This window comes from Mustela erminea, chromosome 8 (genome assembly GCF_009829155.1).
Source record: "Mustela erminea isolate mMusErm1 chromosome 8, mMusErm1.Pri, whole genome shotgun sequence".
Lineage (NCBI taxonomy): Eukaryota > Metazoa > Chordata > Mammalia > Carnivora > Mustelidae > Mustela > Mustela erminea.
In genome coordinates, this window is record NC_045621.1 from 12,860,225 (window position 1) to 12,868,998 (window position 8,774).

Below are 8,774 nucleotides of genomic sequence, written 5' to 3' on the forward strand. Positions count from 1 at the left end.
CACGGAGAAGTCATTGTTATTCCTATTTTTAAAAAAGATTTTATTTATTCATTTGCGAGAGAGAGAGAGAGTGAGCGAGCACAAGCTGGGGGAGAGGCGGGGGAGAGAAGCAGCAGATTCCTTCCTGAGCTGGGAGCCCAAGGTGGGGCTCCATCCCGGCATCCTGGTCTCATGACCCCCTGGCTGAGTCCACCAGCCGGACGCAGATGCTTAACCAGTGGGACAACCCAGGTGCCCCATTAATCCCCATTTTCCACAGGAAAAGAATGAGGCGGAGTGAAGCAAAAGAACACATCCGGGAGCGCCTGGGTGACTCAGTGGTTTAAGCCTCTGCCTTCAGCTCAGGTCATGATCTCAGAGTCCTGGGATCGAGTCCCACATCGGGCTCTCTGCTCAGCGGGGAACCTGCTTCCTCCTCTCTCTCTGCCTGCCTCTCTGCCTACTTGTGATCTCTCTCTGTCTATCAAATAAATAAAAATCTTTAAAAAAAAAACATATCAGGATCCTCAGCAAGACAAGGTCAAGGTTGGATTCCAGATCCAGGTCTGATTCCAAAGTCCTGGCTGAGTCCACCACACCCAGCTGCTTCCCAGATGGTGAAAGACGAGGCCCCTTTCTTTAACCACCTGCTTCGAGAACCCTGATCCTGGTGGGCAACTAGCAACCTTAGATCCTTCCCCAGAGAGGGCGGGTACAGGGGACAGTGTTAGGAGAGAGCCCAGCTGAAGTGCAGGTACATACTGGCTTTCAACTCACTTTCAACTCCTCTCTCTCTCTAGGAGTGGTCCCTTTCAGACTGTGGGACTGGGCCTGGGAAGCCAAGCACAGCTGGCACTTGAACCTTGGGACCCCTGGGACGAGCATGGAATTTCCAAGTGGGCTTAAGAGAAGCGGCAGGCACTGCTGCCCGATGGGCTGATGGAGAAAGGTGTCCGTCGGGACCCACCCACTCTCTGACTCACTGCGGTCCGCCACGGTTACCCACGGGCTGGGAATGCATGGAGGGGGCGCGAGTTAGCCACATTCTTGATACCTTGTCAAGGAGCTCACGCAGCGTTCCCTTCTAGCTTGGGGCCCGCTGGTGATACTGGGTGGTGCACAGTCATTACGCATTAAACAGCAGTAGATAACGGAGTGAAAAGTCATTCCCTTTATAATTCCCTTACTGCAGGGGAAAAAAAAAATCCACTGTCAGTTCTAATCTATCTTTAATGTATTTGAAAACATGCTAACTTACCTTTTTGACAAAGGAGGAGAGGTCAGCAGTATCTATCCAGAAACTTAGTTATAGTAACATTTCCATTTTATTTATGCTTATAGTTCCTCTTCTGTAGCAAATGCAATGCTTTTCCATTTATGGTAGTGATATAAAACTTTATTTTTAATAGCACTTATTTATGTAAATTTTTATATAAGGAAAGAAAGCGAGTCAGTTAAAAATGACGTAAACAAAAGAATAAATAAATAGGGAATATGACAAAAATTGACAAAGTCATTCCGAAGTGACTGAAGGGAGCAACTTGGTGCCATTCACGATGAAGGCCAGCCTGCGGTGACAGAGAGCATCTCAACTGCCCAGGTGGTGATTCGGCTACAGAAGCCCAGACTCTTGACGGAAAGTTCTAGAATAAGCCTTGTGTAGAGATCAGTGATTTTAGGATAATATTAAGGAGTTCTTTCATATCTGAGTCTTGCTGGCCATGTGCTTCCTCATTTTGGGAAAATTGGGAAGTGTGGAATGGACCAGACTATGAAATACTGGCAGGAAGTTGGTGGTTTTTCTAGTTGAACACAAGGAGTGGGAATTAGCAGATATCCTCGTTGGGAAAGACAAGGACACAGCAGCATCTTTTCACCGGTGAGAAAGGCCACAGCCCCCACCCTCCAGCCCTTCTCTCTGTGGCATCTACTTTGGACACTTCATTCTCCTGTTATTTAATTCCACATTTATATGCCACATGCTTATCCTTCTAGATTCCAATCAACCAATTTTGTCATTTAGGTCAAGACTGTTAACTGTGTTATTTAAGTTGCCAATGGCTCTACTGCTTTTTCCTCTGACTTGTCAATTACTGAGAGACACACAGGTACCTCCTACTATAACTGTGGATTGTCTAGTTCTCATTTTAGTTCTGATCACTGTGTTCTAGGTCTGCTTGGTTTGATATTAGTGTAATGATACCAGTTTTTCCATCCTTACATTTTCAGGATTTCAGTGTCTTTACACTTGAAATGTGTCTGTTGTAAGCTGTTGTAGGGGAGGAAAAATTTTCCCTTTTGTCCTTCTGGGTTCTTTGACTGGCCTAATAATTAAATCGACACAGGACAGGCTAATAGGAAAAAAAAAAAGTTAATTTTGTATGAACGGGAGCTCATGAAAATGTCAGACTCAAAAAGGAGTGACCAAAGCAAACATGTTTTACACCTGTTAGACAAAGAAACAATAAGTTTGTGAAAAATTGACAAAACAAAGAAGTTTGGGAATGAGGTAGCAGATTAGTGAGAAAGTAGCAAGGTTTGTTTATATACTCTTTTTGGCCCTGAGTTCTCTATTTCTAGTGAGAAGGATGTCTCTCTACTTGCTGGTACAGGGAAGAGTAACTTTCACATCAGAGATTTGGTTTTTGCTGTCACAGGGACAAAGGAGGTTCAGAGTGTCTTTCTTGTACAGGCTGTTTCTTAAGTAACTTTAATTCAAAATAACTAATATGCTAGATGGTATATTTTGGGATGGTATATTTTGCCCTTCCTCATGATGTATTGTCAGGTTTTAAAATTTTTGCTTTGTTTTTGCTTTCAAAATACAATCTGGGATCTTCTTAAAGTTAAAAGATTTCGTTCATTTTCATTTACTGTAATTATTGATATAATTGGGTTTAAATCTCCTATTTTTCTAGTTGTTTTCTATTTGTGTCACCAGTTCACTTTTCTCTACTTTCTTGACTTCCTTTAGGTAACTTAAGTAATTTTTTAAAAAGTCTATACTACCCTTTTACTAGCTTGTTAATTATCTATTCTTTTGGTTTTCTTTTAGTGGTTGCTTTTGCTCTGCACTGTCCGATAGTGCAGGCACTACCCACATGATTTTTTTTTTAAGATTTTATTTATTTATGTGTGTGAGAGAGAGAGAGAGCATGTGCAGGGAGATGAGCAGAGGGAGAAGGAGGAGAGAATCTCAAGCAGACACCACACCAAGTGGATAGTCTCAAGCAGGGCTCAAACTCACGACCTTGAGACATGACGGAGCCGAAATCAAGAGCAGCATGCTTAAGCGACTAAGCCACGCAGTCACCCTCCCCACCTCTGTTTAAAACAGTTTTACTGAGGTGTATTGATAAATAACAAATAGCACATACTTGAAGTATATTATTTGATAAATTTTAACATATCTATGCATATATGTGAGATCATTGCCACGGTAAGAGAGTGAACATATTCATCACCTCCAAACTATTCTATGTGCTCCTTTTCATCCTGCCCTGCTCCTCCCCACCCCTGCTTCCTATATGCATTTGGTACTATATGCATTTGGTGCTATAAATTTCCCCCTAAGTACTGCTTTAGCAGCATCCCACAAATTTTGATACATTTTGTTTTTATTTTAATTCAATTCAGAAATACGACCTAATTTCCTTTTGATTTCTTTTTTGACCCACGGATTATTTAGAAACATGTTACTTAGTTTCCAAATATTTGGGAATTTCCCCAGTATTTTCCCGTTGTCCAGGCCAATAATAAATTCCTGGCACTTGAAATCAGAGATCCTATTCCTCAGAAGAATTATACCCAAGAAACATGGGCGTCTCATGTCAGTGTTCATTGCCAGAGTGAACATCCCAGCGTTTGTGATAAATGCTTTAATAAACTCACCAGAGGGCAGCAAGTCAACATGAGAATTCCATTCAGACATGGCCTGTGATCCAGTCAAGCAGATGGGGACCAAGCATGTGAGGAGAGAAGGAAGAAACTTGGGGAACAGACTCTGGTCAGGGCTAGTCTTTTCAAGGAGAGCCAAGGGAAAGGAGGCTGGGGTGAAATTCAGGGAGAAAGTTGACCAAAAAGCTATACTCAATATGATCCATTAGACTTTACACCTACACAGCTATGCAAAGTTGATACCTCTGGGTAAAGGGATGGCTGCTGAACTCCTTTGTTATTTATTTATTGGGCATTTTCAAAATCATCAGTGGTGAGTACATAATACTTTGATAGTCAGGAAAAAAAAAAAACCTTCACTGATCAGAATTTTGAATGAGGTCCTTAAAATTTAATTGTCTATAGCGGGTGGGAAAAGGGCAGGAATCTGGACACAGTTCTCAGGCGGGGACAGTGACTGCCTTTGGTTTGACTGGAGCATCAGACATGGGGTAGGCAGACCGACGGGGAGCTGAGATCCAGCAGAAGTGAGGAGCACCCACCCCCCCTTATTTGGTAAAGGGGCCAGGGAAGAATTATGCACCCTAGTCAAAGGGACTCAGACCCAAATGGCAGATTTTTTTTTTTTCTGAGTTAACTAGCCATTTTGAATTATATTTTGAACTGGCATATTTGGTTCATAAATGCAAGTGATGCAGAGCAGGATAAGGACACTCATGACCAAAACAACCCTCTGAGTTTTAATTACTTGACAACATAAAGGAATTTAGCAAGCCCCTATATGGGAAGGGAGGAATACCTATTTATTTACTTTCTTTATTTTTATTTTTTATTACATTCAGCTAGCCAGTGTATAGTATAGCATTAGTTTTCGATGTAGTGCTCAATGATTCATTAGTTATGGAACAGCCAGTGCGCATCACTGCCCTCCCATCACCCTGAGGAATAACTATTTAAATTAACCTAAATTACGCTGGTGGGCCTTCGCTTTTCAACAACTCCCAAGCTTTCCTTCACATGGCAAAAATATCAAAAATAACTACTGAGCTTCTACTTTGTAAGGCATGTCTAGCAAAAGTGAATGATGTAAACTAGACTTATTGTGATCATTTCACAATCGGTGCAGACATTGAATCATTATGTCATACACTCAGAACTAACATTAGTTATTACAATAGCCTTAGTTGTTACAACTAACATTAGTTATTACAAGTTATTACAAGAACGAACATTAGTTATTACAAGTCTGTTGTATCTCAGTTGAAAAGAAGTGAATGGTGGAATGGGGTGGGATAGAGATGAGGGAATGAAGAAAACAAAAATTCAAACACTCACCTGGACCTCCTGCAAGGCACATTCTACTCTCTGAATCGAAGCATGAAAACAACATAAAATGAGTAAAAATAGTGTGACATGATTTTTCAATGAAAGAATGAATTTCATTCCTGAAAAAGTTGAAAAAGCGTCAGTTATTTCCAGTCTCTACTTAAATCTTGATAGTCTTCAACTTCCCATCATCAGGTTCCTTTTTTTTTTTTTTTTTTAAGATTTTATTTATTTATTTGACAGACAGAGATCACAAGTAGGCAGAGAAGCAGGCAGAGAAAGAGGGGGAAGCAGGCTCCCCGCCGGGCAAAGAGCCCGATGTGGGGCTCGACCCCAGGACCCTGGGATCATGACCTGAGCTGAAGGCAGAGGCTTTAACCCACTGAGCCACCCAGGCACTCCTTACCGTCAGGTTCTTAACTATTTGGAGTCTTTTCAGTGTGTCTGATTTCTTTTCTCCGGTAGAATCCCTTTCTCTAGCTTTATGAAAACATCTAGTAGGGCCTAGGAGCCAAAACAGAGAATCAGGGGACTAGACATGAGTCATGCCGGTTTTTTTTTTTTTTTTTTAATGTAAACCTCCAATGGAAATATTCTGTCCATAGTGAAGAGGCCCAAGAGTCATAAACTACAGCTTAAATCATTTTGATCTTTATGTGGGTTTTCTTTTTTGCCCACTTACTTTTTTCTTCTCCAAACCTAGAGTCTCCTTTTTTCCACCAAGTACGTCATTCCCCTGTTTTGTCTGGGGGACAAACTAATGCTCAGAGACTGACACTGTCTTTGTCAATAGTTCATTTAACATAGGTTTCCTGTGGAAATTTTACAAGCCGATATATCATACAGGATGATATCTCTTAATAAGTCAAAAGGAAACAACATATTCTAAATTAATAGCTTGGTCACATTATTGCTTCAGTCAAGAGGAGTTGAAAGAGAGAAAGCAATGTGCCTTGTGCTGCTGGGCTGCTGCAAGGTTCTCACCTCTGCAGATAAAAGTTGCCTTTTCTGTGGCAGGATCTAATGCCCTAAGGTTTTTGGAGCACTGTCTAGATTAGCAGAATCGCCTCACATAAACTAAACACTCTCAGACCTCAAAAACTCTCAGTATTTAAAGTCTCAATGTCCCCTGGCCATAGTTAATTCCTCTAATTTTTTTTTTTTTAGAAGCGAGAATGAGTGTGTGCAGGGTGGGGCATGGGAGAGGCAGAGGGAGATTGAGAATTTTTATTTATTTTATTTTTTAAGATTTTATTTATTTATCTGACAGAGAGCACGAACACAAGCAGGCAGAGTGGCAGGCAGAGGGAAGGAGAGAAGAGGGCTCCCCACCGAGCAAGGAGCCTGACGTGGGACTTGATCCCAGGACCCTGGGATCATGACGTGAGCCAAAGGCAGACACTTAACAACTGAGCCACCCAGGCTCCCTGAGGAGAATCTTAATGAAGCAGGCTCCACGCTCGACACGTGGAGCCCGACAGGGGCTTGATGTCACCATGATTGTGAAATCACGACCTGAGCCAAAATCAAGTCAGTTGCTAAATAAACTGCGCCATCCAAGTGCCTCTCCTGCCCTGTTTTGATCGATAAGTCCCCAGCAGCACCCTGTGGGAGCTGAGCTATTGAGTCCTTATCAACAACAACAGATAAGATAGGATATCCTGATACAGCTTACTTCCTCTCTCTCTCTCTCTCTCTCTTTTTTTTTTTTTGCCATAAACAAGTGGATCTGAAATCATACTCTTCTCCTTCAGACCCATCGCCTTCAAGAACAGAGAAGAATTTTAAAGCCTGTTTACCATCTCACATGCTCTGTTATTTTCCTGCTTCTTCCTTTTCTCCTCTACTCCCAGAGAAACATCAGAGTCATTCTCCCTGAGAAGGACAGACATGAGATGATGCCTCCTGTCCTCCACTTATTTAACGCTGTGAAACAGCTCATGCTGGCCATGTAAGAGGAGAAAAAAGAAAAACAACATAGGGAAAAAAGTAAACTTACACTCTCCGTTGACCAGAAAAAATACAGACTTATAGTAATGAAAAGGCTAAGAGAAGAACTACATGAAGAGAAAAATAGAACAGAGTAGATAGTCCAGAAATAATCCCTAAAATATGCAAAGGTATCATAAAGGCAAAGGGGTAGCACAAATCCGCGGTGAATATGGGAATACTAAGTAAGTGGTATTAGGCGACTAGTTAACCACTTGGACAAAAAGTCAAGCTAGACTCTCACTTTCCATTGTATATCAAAATCAAATCACTGAACTGGATATTTAAATTTAAAATACAAGGACACCTGGGTGGCTCAGTCAGTTAAGTGTCTGCCTTTGGCTCAGGTCATGATCTCGGGGTGCTCCGATCGATTCCCCAATCGGGCTCCCTACTCAGTGGAGAGCCTGTTTCTTCCTCTGCCTGCTGCTCCCCTGCTGTGCCCTCTCTCTCTCTCTGACAAATAAATAAAGTTAAAAAAAAATTTAAAATAAAAAAATCAATTAAAATTTTGATTGAATTTCTTATCTCTGTATAGTAAGATCTACCTAGGCTTGAACGCAGCTAGAGAAATTGACAACGGAATGTACTGAGGGGAGTGGAATAAGCCATTCCAAAATGTGCCACTCTGGCTCGCGGATTATTTCCAGCAGAAGACAGCCGGGGCCCAGCGGACTCAAGAGGAGGCTTTCTTTTGTTTCATTTTGTTTTGTTCTTTTTCACCTCCTCCTTAACTGCCTAAAAGACGTTAGAGAGGGAGCCTATACCAGGAAGAGAGCTAATACCAGAAATAGGTTTTTCTATCAGAAAGACTTACCTGCATGGTAAGCAAATATTTCTTTACCAAACATTTGCTTTGCTCATTTTCCTGCGAACGGTCTTCCTCCACTTTGAAGCTCCAGACCTCTTTCCTGGTTCTCCTTAGCTCAGGATGATATATAAACCTCAATTACCTGATTGCCGAGGAGTCTCATGTTTCTATGGGCGCCCATATGTAAGAAATGGGCTCTTCTCAGGGTGTCTGGGTGGCTCAGTAGGTTGAGCGTCTGCCTTCAGCTCAGCTCATGGTCTCCAGAGTCCTGAGATCTAGCTCCGCAATGGACTCCTTCCTCAACGGGGAGTCTGCTGCTCCCGCTCCTTCTTCCCCTACTTGTGCTCTCTCGATAGCTCTCCCTCTCTCTCCAATAAATAAATAAAATCTTGGAAAAAGAAAAAAGAAATGTGCTCTTTTACTGTTAATCTATCTTATGTCAGTTTAATTATTAGGCCAAAGAACCTAGAAGGGAGAAAGGGAAAGGTTTTCTGAACTTATAATAGCTATAATTTCATAAACACAAAGCATTTTGGTATCCCTAAAAATCTTCATGAGCCACCAATTAGAGATCAGTACCAGAGATAAAGTAAACAGGTTTCAATAGCTAAAAATTTAAACTCTCTCCCTCTCGGGGCGCCTGGGTGGCTCAGTGGGTTAAAGCCTCGGCCTTTGGCTCGGATCATGATCTCAGGATCCTGGGATCGAGCCTGCATTGGGCTCTCTGCTCAGCAGGGAGTCGGCTTCCCTTCCTCTCTCTCTGCCTGCCTCT